The following is a 17,967-nucleotide window of genomic DNA, read 5'->3' as shown; positions in this document are numbered from 1 at the left end:
TTTCTTTCTTTCTTTCTTTCTTTCTTTCTTTCTTTCTTTCTTTCTTTTTGACTGTGTTGGGTCTTTGTTTCTGTGCATGGGCTTTCTCTAGTTGTGGCAAGCAGGGGCCACTCTTCATCATGATGCACAGGCCTCTCACTGTCGTGGTGTCTCTTGTTGTGGAGCACAAGCTCCAGACGCACAGGCTCATCAGTTGCGGCTCATGGGCCTAGTTGCTCCGCGGCATGTGGGATCTTCCAAAATCAGGGCTCGAACCCGTGTCCCCTGCATTGGCAGGCATATTCTCAACCACTGTGCCACCAAGGAAGCCCTCACCTTTGATTTCTTTCATCAGTATCTTATAGTTTTCTGAGTACAGGCCTTTTTCCTCTTTAGGTAGGTTTACACCTAGGTATTTTATTCTTTTTGTTACAATGGTGAATGTGATTGTTTCCTTAATTTCTCCTTCTGATGTTTTGTTTTCAGTGTATGGGAATGCAAGAGATTTCTGTGCATTAATTTTGTATCCTGCAAAATATCCTGTATTTGCCTTTATTACATTGAAGTACATTCCCTTATGACCACTTTCTGGATTGTTTTTATCATAAATTGGTGTTGAATTTTGTCAAAAGCTTTTTCTGCATCTATTTAGATGATCATATGGTTTTTATTCTTCAGTTTGTTAATATGGTGTATCACACTGATTGATTTGTGTATATTGAAGAATCCTTGCATCCCTGGGATAAATCCCACTTGATCATGGTATATGATCATTTTAACATGTTGTTGGATTCTGTTTGCTAGCATTTTGTTGAGGATTATTGCATCTATGTTCATCAGTGATATTGGTCTGTAATTTTCTTTTTTTGTAGTATCTCTGTCTGCTTTTGGCATTAGGGTGACAGTGGCCTTGTAGAATGAGTTTGGGAGTGTTCCTTCCTCTGCAATTTTTTGGAAGAGCTTGAGATGGATGGGTGTTAGCTCTTCTCCAAATGTTTAACAGAATTCACCTGTGAAGCCATCTGGTCCTGGGCTTTTGTGTGTTGGAAGTTTTTTTGTTTTTTTGTTTTTTGCTGTACACGGGTCTCTCACTTTTGTGGCCTCTCCCGTTGCAGAGCACAGGCTCCAGGGCTCCAGACGTGCAGGCTCAGTGGCCATGGCTCACGGGCCCAGCTGCTCCACGGCATGTGGGATCTTCCCGGACCGGGACACGAACCTGTGCCCCCTGCATTGGCAGGTGGACTCTCAACCACTGAGCCACCAGGGAAGCCCTGTTGGAAGATTTTATTCAGTTTCAATTTCAGTGTTTGTGATTGGTCTCTTCGTATTTTCTATTTCCTCCTGATTCAGTCTTGCCAGGTTGTACATTTCTAAGAATTTGTCCATTTCTTCCAGGTTGTCCATTTTATTGGCATAGAGTTGCTTGTAGTAATCTCTCATGATCTTTTGTATTTCTGCAGTGTCAGTTGTTACTTCTCCTTTTTCATTTCTAATTCTATTGATTTGAGTCTTCTCCCTTTTTTTCTTGATGAGTCTGGCTAATGGTTTATCAATTTTGTTTATCTTCTCAAAGAACCAGCTTTTAGTTTTATTGATCTTTGCTATCGTTTCCTTCATTTCTTTTTCATTTATTTCTGATCTGATCTTTATGATTTCTTTCCTTCTGCTAACTTTAGGGTTTTTTTGTTCTTCTTTCTGTAATTGCTTTAGGTGCAATGTTAGGTTGTTTATTTGAGATGTTTCCTGTTTCTTAAGGTAGGATTGTATTGCTATAAACTTCCCTCTTAGAACTGCTTTTGCTGCATCCCATAGATTTTGGGTCATCGTGTCTCCACTGTCATTTGTTTCTAGGTATTTTTTGATTTCCTCTTTGATTTCTTCAGTGATCACTTCGTTATTAAGTAGTGTATTGTTTAGCCTCCTTGTGTTTGTATTTTTTACAGATCTTTTCCTGTAATTGATATCTAGTTTCATAGCATTGTGGTCAGAAAAGATACTTGATACAATTTCAATTTTCTTAAATTTACCAAGGCTTGATTTGCGACCCAAGATATTATCTATCCTGGAGAATGTTCCATGAGCACTTGAGAAAAATGTGTATTCTGTTGTTTTTGGATGGAATGTCCTATAAATATCAGTTAAGTCCATCTTGTTTAATGTATCATTTAAAGCTTATGTTCCCTTATTTATTTGCATTTTGGATTATCTGTCCATTGGTGAAAGTGGGGTGTTAAAATCCCCTAGTATGAATGTGTTACTGTCGATTTCCCCTTTTATGGCTGTTAGTATTTGCCTTATGTATTGAGGTGCTACTATGTTGGGTGCATAAATACTTAGAATTTTTATATCTTCTTCTTGGATTGATCCCTTTATAATTATGTAGTGTCCTTCTTTGTCTCTTCCAATACTCTTTATTTTAAAGTCTATTTTGTCTGATATGAGAATTGCTACTCCAGCTTTCTTTTGGTTTCCATTTGCATGGAATATCTTTCTCCATCCCCTTACTTTCAGTCTGTATGTGTCTCTAGGTCTGAAGTGGGTCTCTTGTAGACAGCATATATATGGGTCTCGTTTTTGTATCCATTCAGCCAGTCTGTTTCTTTTGGTGGGAGCATTTAATCCATTTACATTTAAGGTAATTAGCAATATGTATGTTCCTATTCCCATTTTCTTAATTGTTTTGGGTTTGTTATTGTAGGTCTTTTCCTTCTCTTGTGTTTCTTGCCTAGGGAAGCTCCTTTAGCATTTGTTGTAAAGCTGGTTTGGTGGTTCGGAATTCTGTCAGCTTTTGCTTGTCTGTAAAGGTTTTAATTTCTCCATCAAATCTGAATGAGATCCTTACTGGGTAGAGTAATCTTGGTTGTTGGTTTTGCTCTTTCATCACTTTAAATATGTCCTGCTATTCCCTCTGGCTTGCAGAGTTTCTGCTGAAAGATGAGCTGTTAACTTTATGGGGATTCCCTTGTGTGTTATTTGTTGTTTTACCCTTGCTGCTTTTAATATGTTTTCTTTGTATTTAATTTTTGACAGTTTGATTAATATGTGTTTTGGTATATTTCTCCTTGGATTTATCCTGTATGTGACTCTCTGTGCTTCCTGGACTTGATTAACTATTTCTTTTCCTATAATAGGAAAGTTTTCAACTCTAAACTCTTCAAATATTTTCTCAGTCCCTTTCTTTTTCTCTTCTTCTTCTGGAACCCCTATAATTTGAATGTTGGTGCATTTAATGTTGTCCCAGAGGTCTCTGAGACTGTCCTCAGTTCTTTTCATTCTTTTATCTTTATTCTGCTCTGCAGTAGTTATTTCCACTATTTTATCTTCCAGGTCACTTATTCATTCTTCTGCCTCAGTTATCTGCTGTTGATTCCATCTAGAGTATTTTTAATTTCATTTATTGTGTTGTTCATCATTGCTTGTTTCACCTTTAGTTCTTCTAGGCCCTTGTTAAATGTTTCTTGCATTTTCTCTATTCTATTTCCAAGATTTTGGATCATCTTTACTATCATTATTCTGAATTATTTTTCAGGTAGACTGCCTATTTCCTCTTCATTTGTTAGGTCTGCTGGGTTTTTATCTTGCTTCTTTATCTGCTGTGTGTTTTTCTCTCTTCTCATTTTGCTTATCTTACTGTGTTTGGGGTCTCCTTTTTGCAGGCTGCAGGTTCATAGTTCCCCTTGTTTTTGGTCTCTGTTCCCAGTGGCTAAAGTTGGTTCAGTGGGTTGTGTAGGCTTCCTGGTGGAGGGGACTAGTGCCTGTGTTCTGGTGTAGGAGGCTGGATCTTGTCTTTCTGGTGGGCAGGTCCACGTCTGGTGGTGTTTTTTGGGGTGTCTGTGGACTTATTATGATTTTAGGCAGCCTCTCTGCTAATGGGTGGGGTTGTGTTCCTGTCTTGCTAGTTGTTTGGCATAGGGTGTCCAGCACTATAGCTTGCTGGTCATTGAGTGAAGCTGGGTGCTAGCGTTGAGATGGAGATCTATGGGAGATTTTCGTCATTTGATATTATGTGGAGCTGGGAGGTCTCTTGTGGACCAGTGTCCTGAAGTTGGCTCTCCCACCTCTGATGCATAGCACTGACTGCTGGCTGCAGCACCAAGAGCCTTTCATCCACATGGCTCAGAATAAAAGGGAGAAAAAGAGAAAGAAGGAAGGAAAGGAAGGAAGGAAGAAAGAAAGAAAGAAAGAAAGGAAGGAAGAAAGAAAGAAAAGAAAGAAAGAAAGAAAGAAGGAAAGAAGGAAGGAAGGAAGGAAGGAAGAAAGAAAGGAAGGAAGGAAGGAGGAAGAAAGAAGGAAGGAAGAAGGAAGGAAGGAAAGAAGATAAAATAAAATAAAGGTAAGATAAAATAAAGTTATTAAAATAAAAAATAATTATTAAGAAAAAAATTTTTTACAAAAGAAAAAAAACAAAAACTGACGGAGAGAACCCTAGGACAAATTGTGAAAGCAAAGCTATACAGACAAAATCTCACACAGAAGCATATACATACACACTCACAAAAAGAGGAAAAGGGGAAAAAATCATAAATCTTGCTCTCAAAGTCCACCTCCTCAATTTGGGATGATTCGTTGTCTATTCAGGTATTCCACAGATGCAGGTACATCAAGTTGATTGTGGAGCTTTAATCCGCTGCTCCTGAGGCTGCTGGGAGAGATTTCCCTTTCTCTTCTTTGTTCGTACAGCTCCTGGGGTTCAGCTTTGGATTTGGCCCCACCTCTGTGTGTAGGTCGCCGGAGGGCGTCTGTTCTTCGCTCAGACAGGATGGGGTTAAAGGAGCAGCTGACTCGGGGACTCTGGCTCACTCAGGCCGGGGTGAGGGAGGGGTGCAGAGTGCGGGGTGGGCCTGCGGCGGCAGAGGCCAGCTTGACGTTACACCAGCCTGAGGCGTGCCGTGCGTTCTCCCAGGGGAGTTGTCCCTGGATCATGGTACCCTGGCAGTGGCGGGCTGCACAGGTTCCTGGGAGGGGAGGTGTGGAGAGTGACCTGTGCTTGCACACAGGCTTCTTGGTGGCGGCAGCAACAGCCTTAGCGTCTCATGCCCGTCTCTGGGGTCCGTGCTGATAGCCGCGGCTTGCGCCCATCTCTGGAGCTCCTTTAAGCAGTGCTCTTAATCCCCTCTCTTCGAGCACCAGGAAATGAAGAGGCAAGAAAAAGTCTCTTGCCTCTTCGGCAGCTCCAGACCTTTTCCCGGACTCCCTCCCGGCTAGCCGTGGTGCACTAGCCCCTTCAGGCTGTGTTCATGCCGCCAACCGCAGTCCTCTCCCTGCGCTCCGACCGAAGCCCGGGCCTCAGTTCCCAGCCCCGCCCGCCCTGGCGGGGGAGTAGATGAGCCTCTCGGGCTGGTGAGTGCCGGTCGGCACCTATTCTCTGTGTGGGAATCTCTCTGCTTTGCCCTCCGCACCCCTGTGGCTGCGCTCTCCTCCGAGGTTCCGCTCTCCTCCGAGGCTCCGAGGCTTTCCCCCTCTGCCACCCGCAGTCTCCACCCACGAAGGGGCTTCCTAGTGTGTGGAAACCTTTCCTCTTTCACAGCTCCCTCCCACTGGAGCAGGTCCCGTCCCTATTCTTTTGTCTCTGCTCTTTCTTTTTTCTTTTGCCCTACCCAGGTACGTGGGGACTTTATTGCCTGTGGGGAGATCTGAGGTCTTCTTCCAGCGTTCAGTAGGTGTTCTGTAGGAGTTGTTCCACGTGTAGATGTATGTCTGGTGTATCACAGAGTGAAGGTTCTGAGTCCTTCACTGGAGTGAAGGTTCTGAGTCCCACGTCAGGCTTCCCAATCTGTTGGAAGATTTTAAATCATTGTTTCATTTCATTACTTGTGATTGGTCTGTTCATATTTTCTCTTTCTTCCTGATTCAGTCTTGGAAAGTTGTACCTTTCTAAGAGTTTGTACAGTTCTTCTAGGCTGTCCATTTTATTGGCATAGAGTTGCTTGTAGTAATCTCTTATGATGCTTTGTATTTCTGCGCTGTCTGTTGTAACTTCTCCTTTTTCATATCTAATTTTATTGATTTGAGTCCTCTCCCTTTTTTTCTTGATGAGTCTGGCTAAAACTTTATCAATTTTGTTTATCTTCTCAAATAAGCAGCTTTTAGTTTTATCGATCTTTGCTATTGTTTACTTTGTTTCTATTTCATTTATTTCTACTCTGATCTTTATGATTTCTTTCCTTTGACTAACTTTGGGTTTTGTTTGTTCTTCTTTCTCTTTTACCTTTAGGTGTAAGGTTAGATTTTTTATTTGAGATGTTTCTTGTTTCTTGAGGTAGGATTGTATTGCTATAAACTGCCCTCTTAGAACTGCTTTTGATGCATCCCATAGGTTTTGGATCTTCGTGTTTTGGTTGTCATTTGTCTCTAGTTATTTTTTGATTTCCTCTTTGACTTCTTCAGCGATCTCTTGATTATTCAGTAATGTAGTGTTTAGCCTCCATGTGTTTGTGTTTTTTACATTTGTTTTCCCTGTAATTGATTTCTAATCTCATAGTGTTGTGGTCGGAAAAGATGCTTGATATGATTTCAATTTTCTTAAAGTTACTGAGGCTTGATTTGTGATCCAAGATATGACCTGTCCTGGAGAATGTTTTGTTTGTGCTTGAGAAGAAAGTTTAATCTGCTGTTTTCCAATGGACTGTCCTATAAATATCAATCTACCTGGTCTTTGTGTCACTTAAAGCTTGTTTTTCCTTATTAATTTTCTGTCTGGATGATCTGTCCATTAGTGTAAGTGAGGTGTTAAAGTCCCCTGCTATTACTGTGTTACTGTCAATTTCCTCTTTTATAGCTGTTAGCAGTTGCCTTATGTATTGAGATGCTCCTATGTTGGGTGCATACATATTTATAATTGTTATGTCTTTTTCTTGGATTGATCCCTTGATCATTACGTAGTGTCCTTCCTTTTCTCTTGTAACATTCTTTATTTTAAAATCATTTTATCTGATACGAGTATTGCTACTCCAGCTTTCTTTTGATTTCCATTTTCATGGAATACCTTTTGCCATCCCCTCACTTTCAGTCTTTATGTGTCCCTAGGTCTGAAGTGGGTCTCTTGTAGAGAGTATATATATGGTTCTTGTTTTTGTATCCATTCAGCAAGCCTGTGCCTTTTGGTTGAAGCATTTAATCCATTCTCATTTAATGTAATTATTGGTATGCATGTTCCTATTACCATTTTCTTAATTGTTTTGAGTTTGTTTTCCTATGTCCTTTTCTTCTCTTGTGATTCCCACTTAGAGAAGTTCCTTTAGCATTTGTTTTAGAGCTGATTTGGTGGTGCTGAATTCTCTTAGCTTTTCTTGTCTGTAAAGCTTTGGATTTCTCTGTTGAATCTGAATGAGATCCTTACTGGGTAGAAAAATCTTGGTTATAGGTTCTTCCCTTTCATCACTTTAAATATATCATGCCACTCACTTCTGCTTGTAGAGTTTCGGCTGAGAAATCAGCTGTTAACTTTATGGGAGTTCCCTCGTATGTTATTTGTCATTTTTCCTTTGTTGCTTTTAATAATTTTTCTTTGTCTTTAATTTTTGTCAGTTTTATTACTATATGTCTCTGCATGTTTCTCCTCGGTTTTATCCTGTCTGGGACTCTCTGTGTTTCCTGGACTTGGGTGGCTATTTCCTTTCCCATGTTAGGGAAGTTTTCAACTCTAATCTCTTCAAATATTTTCTCAGTACGTTTCTTTTTCTCTTTTCCTTCTGGGACCACTATAATGTGAATTTTGTTGCATTTAGTGTTTTCCCAGAGGTCTCTTAGGCTGTCTTCATTTCTTTTCATTCTTTTTTCCTTATTCTGTTCTGTGGCAGTGAATTCCACTATTCTGTCTTCCAGGTCACTTATCCATTCTTCTGCCTTAGTTATTGGGCTATTGATTCCTTCTAGTGTATTTTTCATTTCAGTTATTGTACTGTTTATCTGTGTTTGATCTTTAATTCTTCTAAGTGTTTGTTCTTTAATTCTTCTAGGTCTTTGTTAAACATTTCTTGCATCTTCTTGATCTTTGCCTCCATTCTTTTTCCGAGGTCCTGGATCATATTCACTATAATTATTCTGAATTCTTTTTCTGTAAGATTGCCTATCTCCACTTCATTTAGTTGTTTTTCTGGGGTTTTATCTTGTCCCTTCATCTGGTACATAGTCCTCTGCCTTTTCATTTTGTGTGTCTTTCTGTGAATGTGGTCTTTTTTCCCCAGGCTGCAGAATTGTAGTTTTTCTTGCTTCTTCTGTCTGCCATCTGGTGGATGAGGCTATCTAAGAGGCTTGTGCAAGCTTCCTGATAGGAGGGACTAGTGGTGGGTAGAGCTGGGTGTTGCTGTGGTGGGCAGAACTCAGTAAAACTTTAATCCGCTTGTCTGCTGATGGGTGGGGCCTTGTTTCCCTCCCTGTTGGTTTTTGGCCTAAGGTGACCCAGTACTGGAGTCTATGCAGCTCTTTGGTGGTGCTAATGGCAGATTCTGGGAGGGCTCAAGCCAAGGAGTACTTCCTGGAACTTCTGCTGCCAGTGTCCTTGTCCCCACGGTGAGCCACAGTCAACCCTGCCTCTGCAGGAGACCCTCCAACACTAGCAAGTAGGTCTGGTTCAGTCTTCCATGGCGTCACCGCTCCTCCCCGGCTCCTGTTGCGCAAGCTACTTTGTGCATGCCCTCCAAGAGTATAGACTCTGCTTCCCCCAGTCCTGTCTAAGTCCTACATTCAAATCCTGCCAGCCTTCAAAATCTGATTCTCTAGGAATTCCAATTCCTTGTCCCATTGCTGGACCCCCAGGTTGGGAAGCCTGACATAGGGCTTCACTCCAGTGGTTAGACCTCTATGGTATAAGTGTTCTCCAGTTTGTGAGTCACCCACCCAGTGGCCATGGGATTTGATTTTATTGTGATTGTGCCCCTCCCACTGTCTCATTGCAGCTTCTCTCCTGTCCTTGCATGTGGGGCATCTTTTCTGGTGATTTCCAGTGTCCTCCTGTCGAGGATTGTTCAGCAGTTAGCTGTGATTCTGGTGCTCTTGAAAGAGGGAGTCTACCTCCTCTCTTTTTTAAGTTACTGTCATCATTAAATCTCTCTGTCCCTTGACTCCAGGGACATTTCCACGTGAGTGTTTGTGTTGGACACATGTGTGGTATGTGGTCTGAACCCTGGCATTATCTGAGCACATGTGTGTTTACCAGAAAGATGAACAGCTTTTTTGGAGATGAACAGACTCTTTGGGACTATGGTTTAACCCCCCAGATTGGAAGATTTACCATATTTCCTTCTGGCATCCGTTACAGATTTTTAAAAATCTGAGATAAGGTCATTTTTATCTGCTTAGAAAAAGATAATATGCAATATTTTATTTTTCTTCCTGGGAAAATGATAGCAGTTTTCCCTTATCTTATCATCTGAAAAAGTTATCAGGAAACAGCCAAATGAGTATTGGTTATTATTCACATGTTGGTGACTGGAATGCTCTTGAAATCTAAGAACTTTGGCCTTTGGTTCAAAATGATGGTGGTTTTCTTCTATTTTTTTCCTTCATGGTTGTTTCTGTATGTTTCATTCTCTCTTCCTTGGTGAATCAGTGAGGATATATTGACAGAACATAACTTATGACTTGCCTAAAAGTGGATTTAATAAATAGGGCTTTATGTGTCTCCCAAGGCAGGTCTGAGGCAATGGCTCAAGGATGCATTCAGGACCCCAGGTTCCCATACTGACCTGACATCCAGGCAAGAGAGGCCTTGGTGTTGGAGAGCCCACTACTGTCCAGTTCCTTTGTGCCTCCCCTGGTGTGAGAATCTGCCTCATGGGTCAGGGAGCCCATGAGTTCCTGCCCCTATTGTGGCCACTGTAGCATCTCCCAGGCTTCCTCTACCCAAGGGCTGGCCATGGTGACCCAAAGGATGGTGGAGGGGTGACTGTTGGAGAGGGTGTCTCAAGTTCAGAAGTGCAAGCTGGGCTACTCATGTGTGTGGACAGATCATGGGTGGAGGAGAGAAGATGGGCTGTGAGCCATGGCCAGCCCACACAGGGTCACCAGCTCTGGTTATGCTCTGGTTCTACTGGTTATGAAGTTGCATTGGCCAAGCAGTAGGATAAACCCTTTTTTTATGTTTTTCTTTGTTATCAAAAGCATTAATTTGATTTATAACTTTTACATATTGAGACACAGAGGTATAAGCAGTATGTCCATACTGGCTAGCAAGACCTAACTCTTACCTTTTCATACATTTTGTGAATAATTGGCAGCTTGACATTGGCTGGGAGCACTTCTATTACGGAAACTGGCAAACACCAGAAATCAGGTATTCTCCCCAGAGAACTGGCTGTTATCCTTTACCAGCCGACCACTGCCCGAGGCCCCCTTTCTCCTCTTTCTCCAGCTGTACACCTTAGGGCTGGCCTGTCAGGAATGCTCTGTGCAAATTTCCCACTGTCTTCTCTTCTCATTGCTGCCTCATGGTCACAGCATGGCTGCTGCAACACCTTTGGCCATCATACCCATGTTCCAGGAAGGAAGAAGGAGGGAACAGAAGGGGAAACTCCTGTGCCTTCAAAGGCCTGCACCTCCCTGTAGACTCCTGCTTGTGATTCGCTGGCCATGCCACATGTCTGTCTTCACTGCAAGGGGGGGCTCTGAGCCTGAACTTTTTGCTCTCCACCTGACACGTGTGAAAGGAGTCAGGATGACTGGGGAACAGGCCAGACAGCAGTGCCTGCTGCAGGGTGCCCACCTCTGGATCACACATGGACACATGACTCAAGCTATTTCCTTCCCCTCCCAGGAATGTGGAATTGGGACAAGGATTCAGGGGCCTGCAGGCTGCCCCCCTGAACTGAGGGGAAAGGCGTGTGAACAGGGGCAGCTGCAGTTTGGTCATCGTCCTCCACGGGCAAGGGTACAGAGGTGGCCAGACCACAGGCAGAGGGAGGGAAGATGCTCACACCTGTGTGTGGACTGTCATCCTCTTCCTGATGTTGGTCTGTAGTTATGTCTCATGAAGTACCCAGGCCACCCTGGATCTTTACAGCAAATTACACATTTTAGCTTAATCTAACCTGATTTTGTTTTGGTTATTAGTAATGAAAGTTATTTTAGTTAACTATTTTTTTTAAAAATTGAGGCATATTTTGATTATCTTTGTATAGAATAAGTTAACTCTTATAAATACTTGGAATTCATTTAAAACTGTTTTATTGAATTAGAAATGTTTTTCACTCTATGCTAAAGAAAGAAGCATACAAAGTAATGGAAGGCACCTGACATGTCACCAAAGTAAGATGGGGAGCCTCTGCCTCAGAGAAAAGTATCTAATTCCCAAAACTTTTCAGGACTATCTTGAAATATTTTGTTAGGAACATCCATGGGCTGCTAACATAGAGGTAAAGTATACATTTTCCATATTTAAATTTAAGACTGGAAGGGAAATTGAGAAACATCATATCTGCCTCTGGGCAAGACTGTCCTGAGTCCTGAAATGTGATGCTTGACAGGTGTCATTAAGATCATGTCCCATCATCCACTCCCACAGCTGCAAGTCAGAGTTTCCATATTTAGGAAGACTCACATCTTGTCCAGGTTTGCAATAACTTATCTTTACCTAATGCCATGACGGTTCCAACCACACAAAGTTCACACAGCACACTTTTAAATCACAATAGGTTAAAATTAATGGTTGTGTTTGACAGAATATTGGGTGAGCACTTTAGATAACATTGGGTGCTCTGGGGAGGTGACTTCAGGCTGTGGGGGCAGCCGGTGGAGCTGCCTGGAAAGCAGGTGTGTAACCGGGAGAGGGACGCTCAGCAGAGGCAGAGGGCGAACGTCATGGGGACCACACCTCTCTCAGGAGAATGCGGATGCTGCCCAATTGCACATCTCTCAACAGGAGGCCCGCTCCCACAGAGCAATTGGGAACTGTTAGTCCTCCCCTTTCTTCATCCTCTGCTATTCTAAGGGGGTGATGTTAGTTGTTTTGTGGACTTAAGTCACACTTCTTGGGCAGCTCAATCACTCAGGGCTGTGCCCACCGCAAGGTGCGAGCTGGGAAGGGTGAGGATCCAGACTCTGTGTATCTAAAACAAGTTCTCCCCAGAGAGAATGCATATTTCTTTGGACTCCACGATTTGTGTTTTGGGGGCATCCTGGAAGCTCCATCACCTGAGAAATATGATTAGTTTGGAAGAAAAATAAGAGAGGAAACTTTGATTGGCAAAATGGCCCAATATGGAGGAGTCTGAATAATCAGGACCCTCTGTGTGAAGCTGGCACGTTTCTACAAGACGATCCTGAGGGCAGACTCTAAAAGAACCTTGTGTTGGAGGAATTGGTAGAATAAATTCTTGTGCTGTCTAATGATAGCCTGGCCTGGCAATGCAGTTACAGGGGGCTGAACATCTACCCATGATAACAGATTAGACAAAATGAATGGAGGAAAAGGGACATGAGCTTTACCTTTTAGGAGAGTCCTAAATAGACCAACGAAACCAATTTCTAAGGCACTGCCACAGCTGTTTAGGTGAGGAATAGAGCCTCTCCTACTATATCCCTTTAAGACAAGCTCCCCGCCTGCCCCCAGCTGTGCAAGCCCAAACTTCCCAGTCCAGCCACTGCCAGGAGGGCAGATGGGCAGAGGCAGCCGGATGAAGGGTGTGTTGGTAAGCTCCACACTTTCATTCTACGTGGGCTGTATGCTTCATCTCAGGTTGGCGGTGGAGACAACGTTTGTTTTATTTTGTTTTGTTTAATATATGAAACAAAGAGTTAAAGTATGTGGGCACAAAAGTGGGTGGTCTTGAATTCACTGAGGTAGTACCTCAACATGAGATGAACTACTTCCAAGGCAGAAGCCTTTCCAAACAAGTCAGGGGAGGGAGGATAATTACCTAGTTATGCAATAGGAGGCACTTTGATTTTAGAGAGGAAAGAAGAAGCACAAAGATTTTTATGTGAAACAAAGTGGATAGAAGATGAGTGTGTGCTACAGAGTTTGTGGTCTTAGCCATCTTTTCTCTGTGGAGGTGAATCTGAAGGTGAGGACTCAGTCGGACACATTTCAGAAAAGCTTTGGTGCTCCTTGTGGCAGATTCAAGGTGGCCATGGATTCTCTGCCCAGCGCCTACTGAGAGCTTTAGTGACCAATAGAAAGTGGCAGAAGTTATGGGGCCTGGGTGTTAAGAAATTGGCAGCTCTCTCTCCATGTCTTGGAGCGAAGCTTGGAGCCACCACAGAAGAAGCTGGAATAACTCGACTGTCTGTCAGAGAGGCCATGTGTAAGACTCCAATCTCAGCCGAGCCCAGCCTTCCAGGTGTGTGAGGGTGGCTGTCTTGGGCTGTCCAGGTCTTTCATGTGAAAACCCCCAGGTGTCCTCGGCCAGCATCGTGTGGAGCAGGCTGACTCTGCTGTCGTGCCCTACAGTGTAAACTGCAGTCGCTGTCAGCTGGTAAATGAGGGGTCCTTTGTTACCCAGCAGCAGATAACTGGACACCCGTCACTAGCCCACTTTCAGGATTTTGATTGGTTCTCTGAGTTTAGCATGAGGTTTCCTAGGTTCTACTTCCTAAATTTCAACATGATGAGTCAGGATCCTTAGAAAGTACCCCTCTCTGTGCATAGGTGATAGGCAAAGTCATTCAGAAAATTCCAGTGCTGTTTGTTTGCTATCCGAGTGACTTTGTAATCTTGGGCACATTTTTGAAGCTCCCTTCAGTTTATTCATCCGTACCTGGGAGAAGAATGATTGCCACCTCATGGGATTGCTTGAGGGATTACATGGGATAATGTTTGCAAAATGCCTGGCATCTTAAAAAGCCAAAAGCTCTGAGGAAGAAATATTGCAGAAAGTGTTTCCACAGCAATTCTTTTCCAAAATGAATGATACTCCTATTTACATAATGGAGACTTTAATTCCTGTTAGTATGAAAGCTTTGGGTTCCTCTATAATATTTTTCCCGAGCATTTATAAAAAGCCCATTTATATAAATTCACAATAAAATCACTGAGGATCACATATCCAAATTATTTATACATCCCCCCCAAAGTGAGTCAACCATAATTTATAAATGAAAAATATGAAATAACAATGCAATCATTTATAGCTCTTTCAATGATTACTAGATGACAGTAATCATTCAATCTACTATAATCTTTAAAAACTTATAAAGTTGTAAAAAAATACTTTTTGAGCATTAGAACTTTTGTGGGTTGTAATCATTTATCTTCTTTGTATTGAGACTTGACTCCAGCAAAATATAACCAGAGGAGGTTAGAGCCGGATGTGACATCATTCACACTTGTCTTATCACTGTAAGAAGATGGAGGCTCAGGAAGGTGAGGGTTGTATTTGTTCAACAGTAGAGTCTTGCTAACATCCTGTGAAGCCCTTGGAGGGTTTCTGTTGGCAGATCTGCTTAGTTCTTTCTGAGAATGGAACTCCATGTGGTACCAGAGTTTATGGGTAGGATGAGGGGAGACTGAGGACGACTCCAGAAAGAGAAAGAAAGAGGGGAATTCACACAGCTTCATCCTGCAGACCCTTCCAGGAGGCAGCAAGTAGTCAGCCTGGGCAGCATCAAAGGTGGCGGGTGGCTAGTGGATTCAGGATGTGCTGCTGTCCTCCTGTTACTAAGTCCAAGGTCATCCTGCTCACCGCATAACAGGACAACCAACTGAGAGATGGGTTGTGGGGGCCAGGGATAGTGGCTTTATTCAGAAAGTGCCAGACCAAGAAGAGGGAGGACTCGTGTCCCAAAGAACCACCTTCCCTGCATGAGAATTCAGGCTTCTTTGGTACTAAAAGGGGAGGAGGGTAAGTCCTGGTTCTGGTCAGACTGCAGAAGGGATGTGCTAATTTCCTCCTTCCTGCAGCCGTTCACAAGTGGGCCTGGGCAGGAGGTTTCCTGGGAGCGAAACAGAGGTATTTTAGCTTAATGTTCATCACCTGGAGACAGGGTTCCCAGACATGGGTCAGTATGTAGAATTAAGCTTGTAGGTGACAGACCTTTAGTGAGGAACTTGTAGCAAAAGCAATAGAAATACAAAGGTTAAAGTAAAAGAAGCAGATACGGGTTTCCCTGGTGGCACAGTGGTTGAGAGTCTGCCTGCTGATGCAGGGGACACGGGTTCGTGTCCCGGTCTGGGGGGATCCTGCATGCCGCGGAGTGGCTGGGCCCGTGAGCCATGGCCACTGAGCCTGCGTGTCCGGAGCCTATGCTCCGCAATGGGAGAGGCCACAGCGGTGAGAGGCCCGCGTACCACCAAAAAAAAAAAAAAAAAAGAAGCAGATACAATATGGAGTCAGATCTGTTCTTCCCTGTGATGTTCCAACCAGGGGGTGCCCAGGTTGCTGTGGGGAGATAGATGGGGAGAGGAGGAGGGCAGTGATGGGTCTTTCTCAAGGAACTTGACCTTGAAGGGAAGGAGGGGTAAATGCTTTTACTGACCTGAGGGGGGATTTGTTTCTTAAGATCAGAAAGGCATGTTTATTTGGCCCAAAGTAAAAGGCTGGATGAAAGACAGGTGGGTGATGGTGAATTGATGGGACTAGGACAGGTTCTCTCAGGGGCCCCTGGGCGGCCACCTCCCAGCAACCTCAGAAAGGCTGTGCCTGTTCCTCCCTCCCCTTCAGTCCCCCAGTCCTGAGATGACACCCAACTGTCCACTGTGAACAGGCATCCCGACTTCTCATCCTGCTTGAAGACAGAGTTACACAGACGCCTTGTCTGGCAACAAACAACGTGTGAGGAATTGATGGATAGACGTTCTTCTTTCTCCAGTGTCATGTCCTCATCCTGTGGGATGGCCAGACAAGCATGGACAGTCCCTCCAGTTGAGGGAGGATGAGGGCTGGGACCTCATTGCCTGACTCGTCTGTGCTTGGGTTAAAGGCAAGAGTTAGAAGCAAACATTTTACGTCTCATCAATTCATGGCTCTCTTCCTTCTCCAGAGACCTGAGCTAAAAGGTCAAGGTCATATAAAGTGAGTAGGTACCATGGTCCCTCATCTCTGGGATCTTTTCCCTCTTGTTGGAGAGAGAACACTTTGTGCATTAAATAGGGCAAGTCTGAGTAAGGGAGGATCAGGCAGGATGGAGCAAGAGTCAAGCACTTAGGACTTCAGAAAAGAGGCAGAATGGTGTAAACAAGGTGTGGACCAGGGCCCTGGGCAGTGGGAGGGGAGACTGTCCCCGCCCCTTGTTAGGGTCTTGCATTTGGGATAAACCTCTGTCCCTGGCTTGCTGGGCAGCCAGGGGACGGAGGACACTCTGCTCTTTGGTTTCCCTGCTGCCAAAATGAGATTCAGCCAGAACCCCCAGATAATTTCTAAGGCTGTTTCTAGCTCAGGAATTCTAGAAAATCCAGAGTCTTTAATAGCCAGTTAGTAATCTGTTTCCACACCTGAGCCAAGATTTTATGAAATTTCATATTTTCATTTTGGGGATTTCAAAAATCTGAACTCAGATTTTACCCACGTTGTCCTTGTACATTATATAATCTGATCATGTATGCTTGAGGTTTTTGATAACTTTTTTTTTGATAACTTTTAAATAATACTGAGGATATTTATTGAGCAAACACTGGGGACCAGACACAGTTCTAAGTGTTTTATGTATGTTGGCTGATTTAATCCTCAAGATAAGTCTTTAATTAGGTGCAAGTCTCTTGATTTATAGAGAAGGAGATGCCTAAATAATATGCCCAGCAACACAGAATGAAAGGCAGAGCTGGTCTCAGAGAGTCTGCCTTGCCATATTAAGTATGTTTTGGTCATCCATCCTCAGTGATCTTTAAGTTCAGTTCCTAGATTTATAAATCTGTTTCTTCTGGCTGTAAGTTTACTAAAATGTGTCATCATTCCCTTGTTTTCCATATTTGCAGGTTAGTGATTCCAACAAGCTCTCTCGATGAAAATTACTTGAGAACTTACTTTTAGGGGACCTTCTATCACTGCCCTTAGGGACCAGCAGCTTCTCCTGACATTTCTTTTCTAGTCAGAGTTGCCATAAAGGGGTGACATATTCCATTCAGTTTTGTTTTTCAAGTGTGGAATTTTACTTCTAAATTCTGAATGCTTGTAGCAATCGGGTACAAATCCCATTAGCTTAAAATTATATTTTCTGTAAACAAGCACCCACAAAAAGAAAATAGGAGATGTTCCCTCTATATCTACTTACTGTATTGGAAGAAAATTCTTGGGAAAACTAAACTTTTCTTGATTAACAGCTAAAGTGCGGAGTCTTTGCTACATGGATGGAAACTTCCAAATTGTTGGAAGTGGCGGCTCCTGGTTGGTCATTCTTTTTTGATGCAAATTGTAATTTCTTCAGGAACTTCAAGCTCCCCTTTTGGAGTCAGCCTTCAGAAAGCTGGCTGGAAATGATTTCTTGGAGATGGGTCACTCCCTGTCTGGGACCATCTGCAGGCAAGTGTTCGGCTTCTGTTAATACAGTCTGCACCAGGATGGATGGAGAGTGAGAGGGATGGGCAGATCTCTCTGCATTTAGAAGCCCACCTTCGTTTTTAAAAACAATGGAATGAATGAAATTCACCATCTTAAATCAAACAATCCAGTGACATTTTGTACAATACCACTGCCTTCACTGGAAAGTAGAACTCGGTCCCATTAAGTAGTTTCTCCCTGGTTCCTCTCATCCTCCAGCCCCTGGCAGCCATCTCTCTTCTTTCTCTCTCTTTGGATCTACCCATGCTAGATATTTTGTATTAATAGAAACATGCAGATTTGTCCTTTGGTGACCACCTCCATCACCCAGCATAATGACTTGGAGGTTCATCCACCTTGGAGCTCACATCAGTACGTCTGTAATTTTTAAAGGATCCTCTCTACAACCTTTATCGTTGTCTCCAGAGCTATCAATTTAGAAGACAAAGAAGTGGACTCCAGCCACGTGACTCCCCACCTGCCCGTGCCCGCCAAGACCTGAGGGGGGCTGGAGTGTGCGGGGCAGAGTTGCTTGCTTTGGGCTAGCTGCCCACACAGTCTTGCTCCAGGAAAAGTTGTG

This window comes from Monodon monoceros, unplaced genomic scaffold (genome assembly GCF_005190385.1).
Source record: "Monodon monoceros isolate NGI ecotype Baffin Bay Population unplaced genomic scaffold, NGI_Narwhal_1 Super_Scaffold_12, whole genome shotgun sequence".
Lineage (NCBI taxonomy): Eukaryota > Metazoa > Chordata > Mammalia > Artiodactyla > Monodontidae > Monodon > Monodon monoceros.
Note: the sequence above shows the minus strand (reverse complement) of the source record.